Raw genomic sequence first — 23,481 nt, 5'->3', positions numbered from 1 at the left:
GTAAATGTGGTAGGCAAATAAAGTCAAATGGAAAATAGCAGAAAGAGAAGCTTGGGACTAAAAGGTGTAAAAAAAGGAGAAAGTGAGATCAAGCGTAGGAGAACAGTATGAAACAATTTCTGTCTGTAGTGTGATCAGTAGACCCCATTATACCAAACCAATTTTGGAAACTGGCAAAAATTATGAAAAGAGTATCAAGTGGATTGTGGTAGAGCCACAGGAAATTAGAAATGTTGTTGACACTGGATGAATTGGAGAGATTTCTTTCAATGAAAAAAAAAGGGGGGATTCTGTACCAGGCCCAGATGGTGTGAGACACTCTATAATCAAAACTGTCTATAGAAGAGAAAGCAGAAATAATCAATTTCTTAATGAGGGAAAGTAGAGAAGGACCTTGGAGACTGTTCAATGGTAGCATTGTCTAAACCTTTCAGATACTTGCACACTGTAGGGATATGGACTAATAGCAATGCCAAATGTATGGGTAAAACTCATGGAAAGGTACCATCAAAAAAGACCTGAAGGAAAGAGATTGTCTGCTTAAAAAGGTTGGAGGGGCAAAACCAAGGAGATCTACAACCTCAAACAATGAGGCAATTACACACAGTATCCAGCACTGTATGCAGGCATCAAGCCCTGCACTGCTGGATTCGATCATGAAGATGCCTAGAGTTTAATGGATATTGACATTTTGACAATGGAGCTTAAAGACTAGGAGTATTAACATTCTCGCATGATGGATAATGACTATGTTGGGCACCAGGCATTGTAGTTGAAATTTGGAAAATGTGGAAATAGTAAATTTTTTAAATTGGATCTGGCTAGCCACAAGGATCCTCACTGAATCTTGCCCTCTTGAATGTATACAAAGCTAATTTGATCAGCACACTTGAAGGCCCTGGAGTGACACCATAGTCATATATTGATTATATAACTATTGCAAGCATCACACACACAAACTAATGGAGGGAATGAAGGGTCTGCATGAAGCCAGCAAAAGCCGCTGTCACTGGACTATAGATAATAAAATGTCCATCCAACCAGATAAAGCCATTTCAATGTGACTACCAGATCTCACACAGACACCTCTCTTTTTTTTGCTGATATATGAAAACAGAAGATTTCATGAATACATGAAGTCGGTGAATGATATTACCCTTATAAAATATGCTGCAGCACAGAAAGTGCAGCAAAAGAACATTAGCAATCTGATGAGAGCAACAGTCATGATCAGAATGATGGAGTATGGAATCCACCTGAGTGCATCAAGGACAAAGTTAGCAATGACCAGGTTACAAAAGTTGCAAAATGCAGCAATGAGAATACAACAGTAACAGCCAAACCAGCACCTTGTAACACCCTGCAATGGATGGCTCAGCCAGTAATGACTGACTTCAAAGATGGAAGCCATGTGGAGTGATGGACATCTAGTATTTGAATGTTTAGTGGCAAAAACTGAGTGATCCAATTCCTTGAAAACAAAATGTGAAACATATGAAGAATCACTTGTCTGGATCAATAACAGTGAAGTCATGACAAATTCATATTCCTGACAGATTCCTTAAATCTTGTCACAAAATTGGATACATAAAGGCTCATCTGATGATACTAGCTACCCCACCAGGTTCATGTTAAATTAAACATAAGACAATGACCAAACTGCCTTGGACCATCCAGGGATCCTGTGTAGGAAAAGGCCTTGTGGAAACTTGCATTGGAGGAAAAGGTAGACATTTACAGATTGGGATCAATTAAAACAAAACCTACATCAAATGCTCAGCTATAAGAAAATGTAATCTTTATAAGTCAACAGGTAGATAGGAGTTTTTTCCATGTCAGGTGGAATAAAGAATTTTTTTTTTTTTCTGAAACTACTTTGAGCGTTGCGTGGAAATCAAAAAGCCTTGGATGCATACCTATTCTTTACCAACAAAACAAACTAACAACTTATTTCAACATGAGCTTTCCCACCTGCCATCATTTGCCAACTTTTTTATCGAGTCTTTTCTCATTTTCTACTTCCCTATTTTTGAGTACACACATGGGCACACAGTCACTTTCATGTCTCAACTACAGTATCTTTAACAGCTCTAAGATTCTTAACTTTATTAATACATCTTAAAGGTGTATGAAATTTTACAAATAGTCCTTAAATACCATAAAATTAAATATCTATTGTTCCTGGTTATATTGAGATGTCGATCTGATGAAGATGTTGACTTTGACCTGGTGTAAATAACTGGTGATTTCATGGATATGGATTGAGCAGGAAATAATTTAGATAAGATTGATATTTTTTAATAAGATTTTTAAAAACACAAGCTGTAAAGTTAAGATATTATCATTAGTATCTTCATTTTCAACCAAATTATAACTTATTTAGCCTTATCAGGTAAAGAATGTTTATGTGCTTTATGTAGTTAATACGTTTTAATAATCATGCTTATTACTAGCAGCATGTTATTTCAAAATTCCTTTATTGCTATTACACAGATATATGCCATCATGTTGAGCTGGTTGTTTGGCCTAATTTCTCTCGTAACGTATGTTTGGAAACATCCATAGAAAGTCCTAAATTTATTTCCCCAAATATTTTTTTCTGACCTGCAACTAGCAGATTTCTCTCAATTGTACTTCTACTGTTAAAGTTTAAACTATCCTACATTGACCTAATATTTATGCCTGGAGGTTTTGATGTCATCTTCATATAAGCTACAAAAAATGGATCAAGTCTCCTTAGGCTTTTCAGATAAACATGGTAATATACAATACTTACAACATAGCCTTAATTAGGTTATTTGTAGATGCTGCTTTTTTGAACTGAACTTTACTAGGTTATTAGAGAAATCATGAATGTAGTATAATTTCAGATAAATTCATATTAGTGTAAATAATTTTCTCCAAAAAGCTATGAAGTTTCGTAATATGACTAAACAATTCTAAATATTTTTGTAACAGAAGAGATGAGTTGTGAAACAAAAACAGAACATATAAGGTAGTGTATTAATATGATATTTGTTAAATAAACAACTGAAAAAAAGGTTTATTGTTGCTTTATATAAGTACAAAGTTTTTGTATTTAATAATTAAGTCTAATTGTTGAAATCAGTAAAAATGGGTATATGGTAAACTGTATTACTACTTGTAAAAACTTTTGTCTTTAATGTCTTTGACCCAAGCAGGAGTCTAGAGTAAAAATACTAAGTACAGCTATAGGATTAGTATGAAATTAGTAGTATATATATATATTTGGGAAGAAATTATTATTTTACGATAAAAATCTATATTGTAGTTATCAATTACAGAATACCATTTTTCACAACAAAACTCAAAGTTATTTTCCTATAGTTGGTTGGTTTTAAACAAGTAAAACCATTGTGAATCAGACTAACTCTGAGAAGTTTAAAATAATCTTCATTTCTATGTTATTTTCTTATATATTCTTTATTATTATGGAATTAATTCATCCATATTTAACTGTATTTCTTACTTATATGTTAATATGTACGTTAGTACTAACCTTCCGAACATTATATACCTAAACAAAGTGCCTAACTACATAAACTAACTTAAATATGTGTATACGTTATTAATACTAACTTCCGATAAGAACAAGCTACCTACATGGGTCAAAACTAAACATTAACTCAGAAATAAGTATAACTAATTAAATATATTGTTATTACAGTCTTACTTATAATGATTAGAATGCATTGTTCCATTAATTAGGTACTCTTGTTGTTAGCAATATTTTTGTCTGTAATTCCAATAATATCTCAAAAGGTTCAACTGGCAGTTTAGGTTAGTCCTCAATCCATGTAATCAACTAACAATTCAAGACAATCTTTATATTAAAAATGTTTAAATAATAGATATATCAAACATTAAAGAAAGAATATAACCTTTCTTCTACATAATATATTCTAAATATATTATGCTTATCAACTTCCTATCTTTGTATGTTTAATTAAAAAACCTTTCTAACCTAACTTAAATATATATATATATATGCCTTACTTAACTACAAACCTTCCAAATCTTATCTATATAACATAATTAATTTAAATTCTTACACACTTGCCTACTAAAACTACATTTGTACACACCTGCCTTCCTAACCTTACTTAATCTACATACATCCATAATTACATTTTTGCCTACCTTCTTACATAACCTAATGCAGTTTGTTCCATTTACTGTGGTTTTTATTAATTTACCTACATTTTTTAAACTAAAAATCAAAGTATATACTTATCTAACTTTATACCTGTTGCCCACCAAATACAATTAGTCACATAGCTACCCGACCTTATCCAACTATATACCTATCTACCTAACCTCATTACATAGATACATACCATCCTAACCACATTTAGCTAACTTAACCTAAATCCATATATATATATGTGCTCTTCTTACCATACCTACCTAACTTGAACTTTGCACATACTTATTAACCTAATTATATACCAACCTGCATCTGTATCTATACATCTAATGTTAACTACTGACCAATATAAATAAATATGTACCTACTATCTAATCTAAAATCATTTATACCTACTTTTGTCTTTCTTACCATACTAATCAGTTGAACCTTCTCACCTAGATTATTAAGACTATTTGAGTAAAATGAGTAAAAATTAATAACATGTGGCTCGCAGTTTGTTGTAATTTCTCTCAAATATTTTTGCCAATGTACATAATGTAACCCAGTGTTTTCAACTTTTTCTTGCCAGAAGTACACTGACTTTCTAAAAATGCTGTATGACATGCATACACCCTTCCACTTTATGAAAACTTGGTTCAACACATTACATAGTGTGATGTAATGTCTCCTGTACGCTGACAAAGCAGCAAAACAGAACATGCCTTGATTCCATCCAAAAAATCAATTTATATAAACAATACCTTCATTTATTCATTTATTTTTTGCATGTGCAACATTTCCAAAATTCTGTAGCACACCTATTCGTGTCTGATGGCACACTGGTTGCGAAACACTGATGTAACCTAAGTTTACATATACTTTAATAAAAGAAACAAATACTTGTTTGTTGAAGCAGCCAGACTGCATATATTTATATATATATATATACACATATCATCCTAACCTTACCTAACTATAATATGAAGCCTTTCTATTGATATGTATATATATATATATAACACATATCATCCTAACCTTACCTAACTATAATATGAAGCCTTTCTATTGATATGTATTTATCTATATACCTGCCAATAGAAAAACCTGTATAAAATTTGAACAGAAAAGTACAGTTTCTTATTTACAACAAGTTATGTATAGCTGGTTACTGCTGTTGCTGCTACAGTTTTGTAGGAACTACTATAATATTTTGAAATGTGTTTATTTTGTTCACTTTATAAAACCAAAGTTTGTTTTAAAATTTTTCACTATTTTGTTGTTTTCTTAAGTATATGCATGAACATATATACAGTTTGTGCTTTTAATGTGAAGTTCTTATCTAGTTTCTGAAACAATGTTTGAAATATTAATATTTTTAGTTTTGAGAGTGTGTGGACTACATGTATTGATATATTTGTTACTATTTTGAATTTTCTTTTGAGATCTCTCTTTGATTTGATATATTTATTCTTTATAAGGCTTTTGTTGTACTAAGTATAACTTACATATATACATATTCTTATGATTTTACCTATGCTATTAGAGCCGGTTATCTTTAGCCACCAAGAAATCAGATCGGTTATCAGACATGACAAATATTCCACACAACATGGGGAAACAGGATGTTATCCGTGCTTCTGACTTCAACTTTATTATGGTGCTTGGAAAAGGAAGCTTTGGGAAGGTAAGATTAATAGCTTGGTTACACTTACTTACTTGAATAGTTATCTTCCAGGGGTTTTCTATTAAATTGTATGTTCTTAAGTTGGCTGTACTCTGTTATTGAAATGAGTCTTTATTAACAGGTTATGCTAGCTGAGAGAAAGGGAACAGATGAACTGTATGCCATTAAGATACTCAAGAAAGACATCATCATTCAAGATGATGATGTTGAATGTGCCATGGTAGAGAAACGAATCCTTGCATTGGCCAGTAAACCATCATTTCTTGTTCAGAAGTCTGGAAGCAAGAATGCAGCTGAACAAGAAATGATGGATTACTGGCCAATGTAAGGATTCATTTCTCTACTAACTTACCATCATATATAAGAAATCAATAGTTTCAATATTTTGTGAAACTAATGGCGCAGTAAAGTCCATAATGTGGTGCTGAAGTTGAAGGAGATGTATGATGCATTACAAGATGATTTCCCTATCAATTCTCAAATTTAAAATCCATTTATGCAATGAAGAGTAAATATAAGAAGAACTGTATAATGCCCAGTATGGTACTGCCATAGTATAATCCAAGTAGATTTCATCATGTCATACTTTCATTAGTATTTAGTGGTTTTTTTTCATTTTAGATATTGTGCCAAGCTTTTTTCATCAAGATCTACTGAAGTAACCCTAAATCACCAATTTGCAGAATGACTCCCCTATTGACCATCCTAGGCTCAGTACTAAAAAGTAAACATGGTTTGCTGACTAATGCAAGGATTTTCCAATCTCCCTTTTTGAAGATAACAATACTATTGTGCCCATTTTTTTATGTTTTGCTGTCAGTGCAGTAATCAATTGGGATATCTTCAAATATGTTCTTCCCTCATCCAATCTGGACTCACAGTTTAGTTTAATCGCTACACTTAAACCTTCACATACATATACACATCTAGAATGTTTCAAGCATTTTTGATTGCTATATCATTTTATTTTACATTTACAAGTTAACTTCTCCATGTTGGCTCTCATGGTCTCGGGTAAGGCATGGTTTTGGTCCAGTGACCTAGATCTCAAAAATAGTGCTAAATGTCTTTTTGTCTAATCAAAAAAACTCAAACCTTTCCAGAATGACTCATATTTTTTGGATCCACATCAAGATGCTTGGCTGACTCTTGAGGTGGGTGTTAAAATTTGAAGGAAATAAAATGAAAATAGTTCTTGTTTTTTCAGTTAACCCTAGAATTATTGATGGGAGAGGGGAAGTCCCATATGGAACCTATTGGCTTTAAAATATGTTCTTTTTTTTTATACTGTTTATGCTTCATATTACTTGTGAGTCCTTGACTCCATTGGTTACAGAGTCCTTAATAATATAAAAGTCACACAAGAAACAATTAAACAATATTGCAGTTAACCCCACTAATTCCTACTGAATCCCCTACTTTTCCCCATAAAAAGTGAGTGTTTCACCCAATTTTCTTAGTCAGTTTTTTGCACTGAGTGTTTTGTAAAAGACAAAAGTCATAAAATTCCTCAGTTTGTGGATTTTACTGATAATAAGCAGTATAAACCAAGTTGGTGATTTGAGGGTTAATTACTTTGTCTTCTACCAGAAAATATCAAAGTTTAGTTATTTAAGCTGATGGCAAAGAATGAGTTTTCTCAAGGCTTTTCCACAACTACATTCCATTCATAGAAAAAATTAATAGCCACATATAAACAAGATATTTAAATAACTATATAAAAATATAATGAAGCTGCCACATCAGGGTTTAAATAGTTTTACTTACAACCATAAAATGCATATCATTTTGCACAATATTGCATTCAAATTACTTAAAAAAATCTGGAATATATCAGACTCAAAGAACCAGCTAGTAGATTTTATTTGTATGTTTGATTGTAGTTTAAGCTCTGCCCACCACAGGTATGAAAAGCTGGTTTGTAGCGTTTTGAGTCCACAGACATACTGCTGTGCAACTGGGATGCCAGCTAGAAGATAAAAAAAATATTAAAGATTTGTAATTTGGAACAGTAGTTCTAAAGTTCTCAGCTTATTTTCTAGTACTTATGATTTATTATTATGCATATTAATTTTGACATTATAAATTATATACATTGTTTTTTATATTTACATTTTTTCTGACTGAAAATATTTCATTTAATATACCACCATACTACATGATGGACTACATAACTTTTAACTTCAAATATAAATGATCAACCAATCATAACTTTTAACTGAAAAATACATTTTGGTCTTATTAAGTTCCGTTTTGAATCTTGTTGATTTTTATTGGTTAGATAGAACCTGTTAAAAAAGCCCAAACTTGATAATTGGTTTACTAAACCACTTACAGTATTACAACATATATACCTCATAAATTGTGTTGTTGTTATATCCAGGGCAATTGATAAACTGAACATTTAGAAATTTCTAAAAATTATTATTAAACAAAATATACTTATCAGTTTTTAACATTTGAAATAGTATTATATTACCATAATTTAAAAACAAGATGAAAATCAATGCATCTAAACTGAGACTTGTGTTCAAAATCATTCAACTTGTCACTCAAGAATAAAACTACCTTATGTTTATCTTGCAGCTAATATTGTATGTTTGTTAACTATTTTAATAATCTACTGTGATACTAAGAATGAAAAACTGTCACTCAATAATGAATTTTCAGGAAAACAGTTGTCATATGTGAAATAAGAATTTCTACATAATAGGTTATGAGGCTCTTTGTTTCACATCCTGTTACCATAAAAAAGTTCAAGCTCCACACTTTTGGGCTGTGGGTGCATTATAAGAGCAATGGTCTAATTACACTATTTCGTCTGACAAGAGTAGCCCAAGAGTTGATGATGAATATTGTTGACTAGCTGCTTTCCCTCTAGTCTATTGCTTCAAAATTAGAGATGGCTAGCACAGATTGTCCTCGTGAAGCTTTTCACAAAATTCAACAAGTAAATAAAAGCCAGATTGTAGACACCATTATCACATTATGTATTATAATGTCATACACAGTAACTGCTTCACAAAAGTTATTTCAAATCCAAAACCATGAAAAAAAACAACAACAACAGAATTCACCCAATAATAGTGAGTGGTCTTCTGTCAATGGCCCTTGGGAAGCAGCTGTGACGAATGACATACAACGCTGTTCCCTCAAACTCCAGGAAGAAAGACAATCTAGCTTTTAAAACAGACACTCAAGCAGGATAACCAGTTTGCATAATACTTCTTTGACCCTGATTGAGTTTTCTACTTTCTAGGACCGACTTTATTTTGTCATGGAGTATGTCAACGGTGGTGACCTCATGTTTCAAATTCAACAGTGTGGAAAATTTAAAGAACCTGTAGCAGTGTAAGTGTCTACTCTTTTGCCTTAATACTTAGAAAGGTGGCACAGATAAAATAAGAAAAAATCATATGAAGTTAATTACAGAAAACTAGTAATAAATAGATGGCAAAGAGTGAAAACCTAAAATCGAAACCAATGTTTAGAAAGGTGGCTCAAGAGCAACAATAAAAAATTAAGCAATGTTTAGAAATGTAAAACAAAATCAGCAATATAAAATTTTATTTGTTTATAATGAAAAAAATTAATAGTTAAAACAACAAGAGTCAAAGACTTGTATTTTTAACTGTTTGTATCTCATTCAACTCACAAAGCATAGTTTTCAAAATGTTTTTCACCTTTCTGATTTTGAGTTAACAATTGTAGGTAATTTGAAACTGTTGATAATGAAAATTATGTTATGAATTTATTCACTTAGTTGCTGTTAATTTTGAAAGCAGCTGGAGGTTATGCTTATGATAAGTTCATGATTTTAGATTGTTTCGTTGGATGATTTAAGAAGAAAAAAAATTTTGTATTAGAGCTGATCTCAGTTAATATTTGTTTTTTATTTAGCAGATGTAGAGAAGCAGTTAAAAATTCCAATACATTCCCTGCTATCCTTCCTGTAGGAACATTTCATTATAAATATTCATGTTCCTTTCAGCTTCTATGCAGCCGAAATTGCTATAGGGTTGTACTTCCTTCATAGCCGAGGAATCGTATACAGGTATGACTAACTTTACACAGGTAACTAATCAAAGTGATTCTAAATAAAACTAGTATTATAGTTGTTATCATTCACTTTTACCTGTAAAAGATGGTATTACAGTTTAAGTGTTTCATAACTAAAAAACTAGGATGAAATGTTCAGTATTTATTTTTGTTGTTTCTCTGATTATAATATCATAATGCTACACTTTGGCACTCAAACATTTAAAATGAATTATTTTTTCTTTACTCAGATTGTCATGTACAGTACCCCCCTTTGATACATTAACAACTAGGATTAATTATTCAGTATTTTTAAATTTCATTCTTTAAACTGTGACATTTGAGTGTTGATATTTTACTGGAAAACAACTATAATAAATTGTACAGTATTATTTTATTTTCATATTGTTACATGACAGTATTAACATTCAGCACTTGAATATCTAGGTTGAGTAATTCACTATTATTTCCTTCCTTTTCAGAGACCTAAAGCTAGATAATGTGCTTCTGGACCAGGATGGTCACATTAAGATTGCAGATTTTGGTATGTGTAAAGAAGGAATTAAGGGAGACAACCTTACTAAGACATTCTGTGGTACACCAGACTATATTGCTCCTGAGGTTAGCAGTAAAGAGTAATTATTTAAATGTGGTTTTGTAAACAAACATACTTTAGGTCACTTATGGAGTCTTTCAGTATTTAGAATGGGTTGCCTTCAGATGTGGTGGATGCAGTTAATTTAAGGAGGTTAATGGAAGGATTGAAGGCTATCTATTAGTGTTTTATTTTAGTTTAGTGAATAGGATAATCTAGATGGATCAACAGGTTCTTTGTTCTTCCTAAATTATGTTTCATATTGTAAATAATGGTAGAAAGTTCTTTGTGAATATTGAGTATAATGTATAATGTTGTGCAAATATTTTGTTCTTTCTACTGAGAACAATCTGTACATACATGAGATGATTTATATTGTGTTTGGTTATGATAATTGTTTGAAAATTTCTCTCTTAAGAAGGTATAATTTGGTTCAAAACAATATAGTTTTATAACTGTAATAAGTTGTTTGTTTCAGAATATGATACTTATTTAGAAATTTCTTGATATTTATGAAGTAAAAACACTAAAAATGTCTAGTTGAGGCTAACTACATATTTGTAGTAAGTAAATATTAAAAAACACAATCCCTTTGACCTTAACTAGTGTTTTTCTTTGCAATCATTACATCCAGGTATTCAATAAAAAAATACTGAAGATAAAAGTATCCATTAAGTGCTACAGTTTCAATGTTGTATTTACGTGATTTCACCTGAAACACTGCAAATATTTTCATAGATTATCCTTTACCAGCCATATGGAAAGTCTGTGGACTGGTGGGCCTATGGTGTTCTCTTGTATGAAATGCTGGTAGGGCAGGTATGCATAATTTAATTTGTTTCATTTAATAACTGATTAACTAGATTATATATTGATTTATCAGATACTTGATGTTCACTAAAAATACAGAACTTGTTCTCATATGTTGTGCAGCAAAAAAAGATGAGAAATATATTGATGTACAAAGTGTTTTATGTATGCTACTTAGTAGTTTCAGATGACTAAGCTAGATACATTTCAATGATATTAGTTTCTTTAAGGGTGGCCTCTTACAAATGATGCAGAACTTTCTTTGTATGACATTAATTCCTTTAAGGGTCGTATCCTATAAAGAAAATTCTGCATCATTTGTATGATATTAATTCTGTGCTTGACCTATATCAGCTCTTTCTGTTGAAGGAACTACTTTGCAATTGTTTTAAAAAAAAATCCCTTAAATTGAAACTAAATCATTAATGAACAAAATAAAATCATTGGTTTGTCTGTTTTACAAGAATTTAAAGGAGAAAAAACAAATGTTGCAGCAGCAGACATTTGCTAAACAAATGTTTGATAAATTAGAAGTGATGCATGTTCAGGAGGAAACAGCTTTCTCAAACTGTAATCATGTCATACCAAACAAACTACACTGGAGTAACCAACACATTAAAAGCTTGTTATTTAAGGATTTTATCAGATAATGCATATGTGTGTGTGTGTGTGTGAAAATATAAACTAAAGCTGTAATACACACACGCACACACACATATAGAAACAAGTGAAATATTTAGCATGTTATGCATGAGCAAACTTTTTAAATATAATGACATAAAAAACATTTTTTGGATAATGTCTTTATAAATAACATTTTTTGGATAATGTCTTTATAAATAACATTATTACATGGAATGTAAATGATTTAAATGAATATTTGATTTTTGTTCTGTTTTGAGAAAAATGTACTTTTGTAATTTCCAGACGGTTTCAACAATGGTAATTAGTTTCAATGTAATTTGTAATACAATCACAACACACATTTTAAGTTTTCTTTAAAAAGCTACTAAACATTTCCAGTTGGACAAGTGGGATAATGTATATGATTTATAGTCAGTTGTATGGTAATTTAAATTGTCTGCTCTTAATCTCAGTGTCCTATTTTCGATGAATATACACTCTTTCTCTCTCTTCTATGGGAAAGAAAAAAACATTTGTTGGTGACAGTCTGAACTGAAACATTGACTATACCATGTAATTTTTGTCATTTCAACTTCAGATCCCAAATAAGACACAATCTATGCTTTAGTATTAAATATTACTTTGAATATTACTTGTATTAACACGGGAAATAACATGATGATACAATAAATGCTAGATTAGTGTTTGCATTGCAGATATGAGGACCTTGAATGCCCTACAGGATCATATTTTACTTTATAGCTACTAACATGTTTTATTATCAAGACACTTGGTTCTAAGAGTCTTGCAGTTTTCAATGAAAATATAATTGTACACTCACTTGGGATGCATACTAACATTTCCACACTTTCTGTCATTAACATATTTAATCCATCAGATCTAAGCTCATGAGCTGGACATGAGTACTCAAACATTTTAAAAGCAGTACACAATCGACAAATTAACTTCCTTGCATTGTATAATTATTAGAGTTGGTGGCAGGTTCCACCACCCTCACTCCTTTGTCACAGTGGAGAGGGCATAGTTAAAAAAGCTTTACCATTTAATATTTAAAATTCTCTAAATGAAATAAGCATGCAATTACTATTCATAGAATAGCTTAGTGGTGTTGATGAAAGTGAAGCTAAAAACACTAAGTGTTAATGTTTTCTTATTGTATGATGCACTTTCTGAGTCTGTGTCATCATTTGTGCATGCACATTGAGGGATATATATACAATTTAGTATTTCAGAATTGTTTACACTCAGTAACTGTACTTAAGTGATGACCAAAATCTATAATATGTCAGAATTATTATTTTGTACTACCTGTTAAAAATGTTTAGATTAACATAATTAATGATTACTGAATTAATGGCAAATGATGGTATAAGTATGCATTTATATAAGGTGGTGATATTATGATATTACATGCTTTATTTATGTGATCATTACAGCCACCTTTTGATGGAGAAGATGAAGAGGAATTGTTTGCTTCCATCACTGACCATAATGTCTCTTACCCCAAATCTCTCTCAAAGGAAGCTAAGGAAGCATGTAAAGGGGTAAACTTACTTTTTGTTTGTCTTTTTCAACTATTGAAAGTCTATTATTTATATTATTTGATCTGCATTCATAATTTATTATTTAAATTATTTCTTTGATGGTCCTGTAAGTATTTAATATTAAGTATTTGGTGTTAGTTATTACATTTTTCTGTACTCAGTTTTTAACAAAGAACCCATCCAAAAGACTTGGCTGTGGCAGTACTGGTGAAGAGGATGTCAGAAGTCATCCTTTTTTTAGAAGAATAGATTGGGATAAAATTGAAAACAAAGAAGTGCAGCCTCCTTTTAAACCAAAAATTGTAAGTATTCTATCCTGATATATGCATAGAATAACTTAATTTGACAAAATTCAAGTCCAGACTTGAATATATGTGAGATATTTTAAATACATAATTTCATTTCTTACTTAGAGAAATTAAAAATAGAGCTACAAGTTTATACATGTTCACATAATGAACAGCAAAAACAGCAGTTAAACTACAAAAAAGGTAGTTTTTAGAGAACAGAATTTTTGTTTTTAAGATTGCTGTCCAAACTTTTCATAATTAGTTATTTTCGTGATACTGTTTACAGAAAGCTGAAGTTGCTGCTACACATTAAACATTTCAGTCAACTGATGTCAATAAAAATTGTTTCAGAATAACATGCAATTGCTTCTGTTGTTTAATAACTGAAAGTAGCCATAGGTCTGTCAGGTTTACATTTATCCAAATTTGACTTTTTATCAACTTGCACTTCCAGGAGGTGGAAAATCTATTCAAACTGACATGCTTAGAAAGTAGAATAGAAGTGATGAAAACTAAAATAAATCTATACACATATATATATATACCATTTGTCTGTCAGCTTTTATAATAAATAGATGTGGATATAAATTATAATCATCCTCACCTTCCAAGATATTGAATGAATGAAAGACAAACAAACATCAGAAAACATGTAATTGAATGTTATTTTAGAGCTTTTTGCTTTTATGTAGCTGCATGCTGCTTCCTAATGAAGAATAACTTGTGAAATTTTTTGTTTTGAGTCATTGCTATATTTTTCTTTTATATTTGCCATTATATTTCTTTGTTGTTGTTTTTTTTTAAAAAGGAAAAACCTTCATTGTAGAGTTAGCTACGTTCTGTTTAAGTTCACTTTTTTTTTTTCTGCACAGAAAAATCCAAAGGCAGGTGAAAATTTTGACCCCATCTTCACCAGCTCCAAAATGAACCTGACACCCGCTGATAGCGTGGTGATTAATAACTTGACAGGAAGCGAGTTTGAAGGTTTCACTTTTGCCAACCCTTGCTTTGGTCTTCTAACAACAAATGCCTAATATTACTGCATGTAGCTTCATGTTAAATTTTTATTTTTTTCCTAAACCCACTAGTTTGTTACTTCAGTACTAAGGTTCTCTAAATCAGGTGTTTGCTGTTTGGCTAGTAGTACATTTCAGAGACCATGGAAACAATACTTCTACTGATCTTACTTCTGTAGTTTACATGTGAAACTAATTTATTTTCTATGTAGACCTTGGATATATGTTTCCTTGGAACTAAGTAATGAAATAAGTATTTAAAAGTTATTCATTATGTACAAAACAATTCCACTTTATAAATAAGGAGTAAAATCATTGTTTTTTTTTTACCAAATTTTGTTTTGTTTAACAATTGTTTTGAGAAACTGTGGATGTTGAGTGGCTTGTTAAGCCTAAGTTAATGATTTCTGTGTCTAAACTGTTATATTGAAAGGTTTACCATACATATAAAACATTCATATTTTGGGTTTAATTTGCTTTCAAAATGACTTGTTATAATTTAAACAAAATCTCTGCTACAGCTTCTAATATGGTATCAACTATTATAAAAGAAATTAGCTACCTTGGATTTGTTTAATGATGTACCATCAATAGCTTGAATGAGAACAACTACAGAAGAAAAAAACTTTCACATAATGGTATAGCCAGTAATTAAACATGAAAAACAAAGAAAATTTTAAAATTATCTTTCAGTTGAATTGTTGGTATTGAGAGATGTTGAAGACAAAGATAAAAAAATCAAAAATTGTTTAATTATTTTTTTTTTCTTACTGATTATATTGTGGAATGAAACATTGTTATTTTCCAATATGACATCACTGTCCTACAATATCCATGCTGGAGAGAATTCCATCAGACTTGCATAAACCTTGTACTACTTTTACATATGTGAAAACTGACTAGACAGTTAGTATAACTGTATCTTTGTCGTTGTAATATTAGGACTTGGGAATCACAACTGTTTCAGTTTAATTTTACACACAAGAAAAATTGAGTAATATTTGTTTTCTGATTCCAGAATGAAGATTCTCATATATCACTAGTTTCTTCTGTTTATTTTTATCTGGATTCTTTAGTCCCTCTGAGTGTGATCTCATCTTTACTGACTCATTGCTTTCAATCTTAGCCAAATCATTGTTAACATGTTTCATCTTAATGTTCACACAGTTTAATAAATACCTAACCAATCAATTAGCAGAAAAAAAAATTTCCTCCAACAGTTCATTCATTATAGGACCCAAAAAATGGATATTAACCATCTAAAGGAAACTGTTAATATAAAACAATAGGTGTTCACACTCAAATACCTAACCAGTCAGTGTTAGTGTTTTATATTGGTTTTAAACACTAATACCTAACCAATCAATGTGTTTCATCTTGTTGTTCACACTCTAATACCTAACCAATCAATGTGTTTTATCTTGGTGTTCACACTCTAATACCTAACCAGTCAGTGTTAGTGTTTTATCTTGGTGTTCACACTCTAATACCTAACCAATCAATGTGTTTTATCTTGGTTTTAAACACTAATACCTAACCAATCAATGTGTTTCATCTTGGTTTTAAACACTAATACCTAACCAATCAATGTGTTTTATCTTGGTGTTCACACTCTAATACCTAACCAGTCAGTGTTAGTGTTTTATCTTGGTTTTAAACACTAATACCTAACCAATCAATGTGTTTCATCTTGTTGTTCACACTCTAATACCTAACCAATCAATGTGTTTTATCTTGGTGTTCACACTCTAATACCTAACCAGTCAGTGTTAGTGTTTTATCTTGGTGTTCACACTCTAATACCTAACAAATCAATGTGTTTTATCTTGGTTTTAAACACTAATACCTAACCAATCAATGTGTTTCATCTTGGTTTTAAACACTAATACCTAACCAGTCAGTGTTAGTGTTTTATCTTGGTTTTAAACACTAATACCTAACCAATCAATGTGTTTTATCTTGGTTTTAAACACTAATACCTAACCAATCAATGTGTTTCATCTTGGTTTTAAACACTAATACCTAACCAATCAATGTGTTTCATCTTGGTTTTAAACACTAATACCTAACCAATCAGTGTGTTTCATCTTGGTGTTCACACTCTAATACCTAACCAATCAATGTGTTCCATCTTGGTGTTCACACTCTAATGCCTAACCAGTCAGTGTTAGTGTATTATCTTGGTTTTTAAACACTAATACTTAACCAATCAATGTTATTGTTTGATTTTGTTGTTCACACTTTAATATCTAACCAGTCAATGTTAATGTTTCATTATTTTGTTCACACTCTAATACTTAACCAAACAGTGTTATTGTTTTATTTTGGTGTTTGTGCTCTAATACCTAACCAATCAATATTAATGTTTTATCTTGCTGTTCACACTTTAATATCTAACCAGTCAATGCTAATGTTTCCTTTTGGTGTTCACACACTAATATATAACCAGTCAGTGTTAGTGTTTTATCTTGATATTCACAGATTAATATCTACCTAGTCAGTTGTAGCATGTTTCTCTTAAGTGTTTACACTGTAATACCTAATCAGTTAATGTTAACATATTGTTTCTTAGTCCTCATACATTGTAACATCTATCTAGTTAGTGTAAAGACATTACCTAACCAGACAGTATGTACCTGTTTCATCTCAATGTTCACTCACTGCTTTACCTAACCATCAATTGTAACAGTTTAATTTTAACTTTCATACACTGTAATATCAGTAGTAACATGTTTAATCTTAATGTTCACTATGTGTGATATTTATACAATTACATTAATTAAGCAGTGATAGTGTTTTCTGCCACATTGTTCATATTGTGTAATATCTAGCTAAAAAATCATAATTTAATTTTCCTTAGAGGCCAAACAAGTTAATAATTTACTAAGGACTTAAAATATTGTTTCATCACATTGTTCCAATGCTAAGGGATTTATTGACATGTTCATTCAAAACCTTTATATGAATTTAGATATAAATTGTGTAAAAAGAAATTAATTTATTACTAGGAAATACTTTTTTTATCTCGTAAAATATATCAGGGAGATTAAAGCTTAAAAAACAGGTGAAAAATGTGTTTATAAGCATACCTGTATTACAGATGAATGTTTCAAGCTCAATTTCTAATGCTTCAATGTATATCAGTACAATATTTTCTTTGAATCTGTTCAGTCATCTTATTTTATCTAACTGGAGAATTAAAGTTTTATTTTAGACAGAAGAAAGTTTATTAAATATTTTTAATTGAGTGATATCAAAGTTGATTGGTTTAAACCTTGAATTCAACTTTAAATATTGGAATATTCTGTACATGTTCTTAATAGAAATGAATAAAAACCCTATAACCCAAGCGCTTTTGAAAGGTGGACCTTTCTTCTTCAGTTTGCCCCTGAAGAAGAAAGGGCCACCTTTCAAAAGTGCTCAGGTTGTAGGGTTTTATTCATTTCTATCGATACTTCTTGAACCTACATGTTTTTCTAACATCATGACTGTAAATGTTCTTGATACAATACATCAAAAATAAACAAAATATAAATGGAAAAAAGGAATATACACACATGTAGTTCACATTAAATGGTGTGCATATACAGTCTTGAATTTTTTGAAATTTAAACAATAATAAAAAACTGAAACGTATTCCTCATTAAACTGTATAAGTTTAACATGATTTCTTTTTGTAAGACTACAATTTAGGATCAATAGAATTTACAAAACATTCCTCATTTCTCTTGTATTACACATAATATTGTGTTAAACTTGATTAAGGGATTTATTTATTGCCAAGTAAACTATGCACAATAAATATGAATAAACATATTCTGTTAGATGGCATTTGAAAAGTCACTTCCACTGTTCAGGTGACTGCATCAAAAAAGTGATAGACACAGTGTTGTAAAACTCACTATGTAAACCAGTTTTTCCATATGAAAGACAATGCACATAATTGTCTTGTGACATTAAGGTTGCATCACATGCTACCTAAAGATATAAAAGCCACAGTCCAAAATCATATTCATGCAGTTTTGAACAAGTCAGTGTGACATGTGCATTATCTTCTGCATAGTTAAACTGATCTATACACTGAGTTTCACAGCATGTATTCATCAACTTCCTGAATGCAGTTGTCTGAACAGTGGAAGTGGCTTTTGAAACATCTGTTGTATGTTGCTTTATTGAAAATGTAGCACAGCACAAAATTCCTCTCTAGTGCACCACACCAACTTTGAAAAAGTTATTGGTTTGAGGATTTATATTGCTTGTTGTCTTTTTCTGAAATGAATGTTTTATTATGTGTGTGTGTTTTTCTAGTTAGATATTATACTGTGTCATTTCCAAATGAATTTTTATTCTGTTCTTTTCTTTTTTTTTACTTAGTAAGTGTGATATTGTGTAAGGAAACCAGTGATGAATGTATTGTTATTTCTAGATAGATATATGTATTCTGATCCTTTTAAGCTTCAGAAACTCCATTTTTATTAACTACAGAGTATTTATTATATCTGTGTATTAATCATTTGTTAATATTTTTAATGCTGTAAAAATGTTTACATAAAACTAAAACATCTTGCGTTCGATAATCATTTTTCTCTGCAAGTGGAAATAAAAAATTTTACTTTTCTATTTTATATATAGTACATATCTCATTCTTTATTCTCTGAAGTTTTGATCTTGCATTTATATCACTTAAAACAATTTTCTTCTATAATGTATTTGTAATTGATAAAACTATTTCCATTTTAATACATATTTGAATGTTTCATTGGTGCAATATGTGATGGTGCATGTTGATTTATTATATTTGCACTTCTCCTTATTTCTGAAAAGTTATTGTAAGATATGAATTATTTAATGTCTGTCAATTGATGTTGATATTTTCACTAAAAAGTGGCTTTATTCTAGTCTCAAAAAATTAATCTGAAACTTTCTTGTCTCTTATAAAATTAGTAAACCTGCAGTTAATTTTTGATGGGATTTTGCAGAATTTCCAATTTGGATATTCTTCATTATGTTGATATATAGAACTATCTTTGGACTATTGAATTTTATCTGTGTCATACGTGAATATTTTTTAATTTAGTAATCATGGGAGTTACTAACTTTGAACAGCACACTTGAGGGTTGACTATTTTCCCAGTCACTTGAGTTACCCCCCTTCTTGTAAAAGCTAAGGTAAACAGGATGCTGACATGTACTAAAAACCTTTAAAAAAGTAAACTGTGGTCCACTGGTGTGTTGTTAAAGATTATATTGCTTCAGTGTGTCAGAATTGAATCCAAATGTACTGGTTTTCATAGAGAAAAAAACAATCATGGAATGTAAGTAAATATTTTTGGTTTTCTATTCCAGTAGAGGTTATTGTTTATGAATTGATTAAAATTTCAATAAAGAGTCTTGTTGGAATTATCTAGTACAGTGGTTCCCAAACTTTGGTCTGTGTGATAGTCTCAGGTGAGCATCGCCCCACGTATAAATATTGTTTATGCTTGAGATTTCTTTTTTAAAAGAACAAATTACAATTAATATTAAATTAGGTGGGGTACTCAGGCAGGATGTCTTAATGTCTTGAGGGAGCCTCAAACTAAAAAGTGGAAATCCCTGTTCTAGAAATTCTGTTCTGTAAAATATTATCATAATATTTTTTGTTGAACACTTTTGTATATTTTTTATTAGATATATATTATATGAATTTAAAAGAACATGTATATATAAACTATGGAGAATCTAGGTTAACTGGCTGGTTGAGAGTGTGTGTGTTATTCCTAAATATTGGTTACAAGTTAATCATTGTTGCTAGGAAGATCAAAATTAATGGACTAAATTTCTTTTAAACTGAATTATATTTTATCATCTATTAATGAACGTTTGGTATTGGATTCCATAGTTTCAAAAATATTAACATTGTCAGAAAACATAAAGAAATGTCATGTTATCTTCAATATTTTGAGTTAAGAGATCATTCAGTTTGTTAAAATAATCAAAAGAATTGTGTACTATATCAGGTGGGACATTGTAGGTTGGGTAATAGAGAAAATATTTTGATTTCCTATATGCATTTTCTTGAGAGAACAAATTTCTACTGAATCAATTTAATTGTTATAATGACCGTTTTCTGTATGAAAAATAACTTAGCTATAAAAATGGAAGCTTTTAGGGGCATTAACATGCTTGAACTGAGCTTTTACATCATATTTGTGTGTTGTATTGTCTGGCATTAATTTGGAAGACGTTTTTCAAACTATGGGTGTATATTGCAATAAGTAAGGGTGTTAATAAATCAGCTCTAAATAGGGCTAGATCCTGAGCTCACATTAGTCTGTTAAGGCCAATGCTCAAGTCCCAAGCATAAAACTAGCCATTATGATTGGTATAAGGTCCTCATACACTTATTCACAGTTTGCAGTGCAATACAACCACACAAAGAACACTATTGCAGCTACTAGGCTAAGCATGTACACAGTTCGTTAGATTTATTATCTACTTTGAAGCAGTGTAACCAGTATCTGTTGTTGTTAAGAAATAGTGAACCTTTGACTCCCTTCAACTCCCACTAGTACTCTGAAATCAGCATAGCTACTAGAACTCAATGCCAAAGCAGTTACAGTATGCTAGTGATGACTATCTAATGCACGAATATTAAAAAGGTTCAGAAAATTGTCCAGTTAGTAAGAACACTTCTAGCATTTGATAGAAATTTTCTCTGTTATTATGAATTTGATGAGGGGTTGCATACATAGTATTAACATTACAAACGTTACACACTGTAAAGATTAAAAGAGAAACCTAGAACTTATCAAATAGGTATAAAATAAAATAACAAAGTTGAAAGTCTTTAAGATCAGTTCTCTAGTGGTAATATTGCAAAACTATATGAAGAAATATATGCAATAGAAAGATGAATTGTTATTAATAAAACAAGTTTGATATTTTATCAGTAATTACTTAATACAGCTTCATTTATCATGAAGTACTTGAAAGCTTAATATAAATAAACTTTATCATAGGTTACATACTGTTTTTATTATAACCCATAACCAGTAAAGAATTTTGTGAACTCTGAGGGCAAGACTAATGTGGCTTTAGCCTTGGACTTTCCACTTTACAGCCTAGCATGCTAATCACTAAGCTATGCTTGGCCATCAGATTGTTATTTTTGATTAAAATAAATATAACCTTAAAACCAGGCTTTCTTGTAAATTATGTAAAGAACTGCATTAAAGTTTTTAAAAAAGTTTTTGATTGCTTGCGTCATGATGTAATGTCAGGAAGGAAAGTATGATAAATGCTGTGTATTATCTATATATTATCTGTGTATTATATATATATAATAAAAAGTTGCTAACACCTGATGTATTATATTCAACGTTTACTTTAAAACTTGTATATTATGTACATTTTACTTTGTGCACATAAGTAGATCTGATAACAGTTACACTTTCTGAATGATTTACTGCATTGTCTCTATGAACAACCTTTCTCTAATATCTTATTATTTTTTTATCACCTTTCTCTGTATTTACTTTATCTATAGAAAATTTGTTTAAATGTTAACAAGGTAGCTAGCAAGTGTATAGGGAAACCATTATAATTTGGATATTGAGTGTCATGCCAAAGTGTAAATACTAATCATTATTCTCGTTGCACTAATAACATATTCCATCTCTTATTAGTACTATGTTATAATTAGAACTGATGTTAAGGATGTCATAGTACATTGTTAAGAGTGTTGATGAGTGGAAAGTTGAACATTACTAAGGGTTTTATAATTTATGAAAAGATCTGAGAAAATGTCTTAAATCTGCTACCAAAATACTTACTAACAAACTGACGTTATCCACCTTGATATTATTATTAATAATAATTTTTTCGTCAATACTTAAATTTATAATATATAAACAAAATTTACGATAAGTTTAATTATAACACACACTCATATATGTGCACTAAGAATTTTTTCCTGTATATTAGCTTTAGCAGAATGAAATTAGGTGTGAAACTTTTTTAATTTGTTTGTTCTGTTACTTGTCTTAAAGATGTGCAAGTCATGTAAGATACACAATGACCACTGTTTTAACAGTTCTGTAAGCTCTACGACGTTATGTGTGAAGAAAATAAATGTTATTTCTCGTATTATGCGTAGTGTTTTACAGGTAATGATTATACAAATATTTTTGGAACTCTGTCAACCTGTATATTGAAAAGTTTAAATAACTGTTGTAGAGTTAGGTATTATTATTATTCCCTGTTACAATGTTAGGCAGTTTGATGTTTTATTTACCTTTTAATTAGGCCTAATTCTTCATGTGTTAAAATGAAGAATTAATTGGTACGTACAGGTCGATATGGCTGGTGGTTAGGGCACAGAACTCGCAAGATCAAAACCCGTTGCTGAACATGCCCTTTAAACCGTGGAGGCATTGTTATGTGACAGTCAACGCCACTATTCGTTGTTAACGAGTAGCCTAAAAGTTGGTAGTGGGTGATACTGACTAGCTGACTTCGTCCCTATTGTATTGCCTCAAAATTAGGGACTGCTAGTGCAGAAAGTGTTCGAGCAGCATTTCTTGAAAAGTCAACAAAATAAATACTTATGTTCCGTCCTCCTGCCAAACTTTAAAACCTTTTTTTATATATATTTTTTCAGAAGCTTAATTTTTTAAGACCTGTATAATTGCTCAAAGGGCCTGTAAGAACGCCTAACTACTTGTATTT

General features: G+C 30.6%; 1 pseudogene; it reads left to right on the top strand.

Moving 5' to 3' along the window:
* The window catches only part of LOC106457819, a 39,618-nt pseudogene extending 16,714 nt beyond the window's left edge, over window positions 1–22,904 (top strand).
* The last annotated feature ends 577 nt before the right edge of the window (window positions 22,905–23,481 follow it).

Source organism: Limulus polyphemus, unplaced genomic scaffold (assembly GCF_000517525.1).
Source record: "Limulus polyphemus unplaced genomic scaffold, Limulus_polyphemus-2.1.2 Scaffold377, whole genome shotgun sequence".
NCBI classification, from domain to species: Eukaryota; Metazoa; Arthropoda; class Merostomata; order Xiphosura; family Limulidae; genus Limulus; species Limulus polyphemus.
The sequence above is the reverse complement of the archived record's forward strand: the minus strand, read 5'-3'. Positions and strand labels throughout refer to the sequence as shown.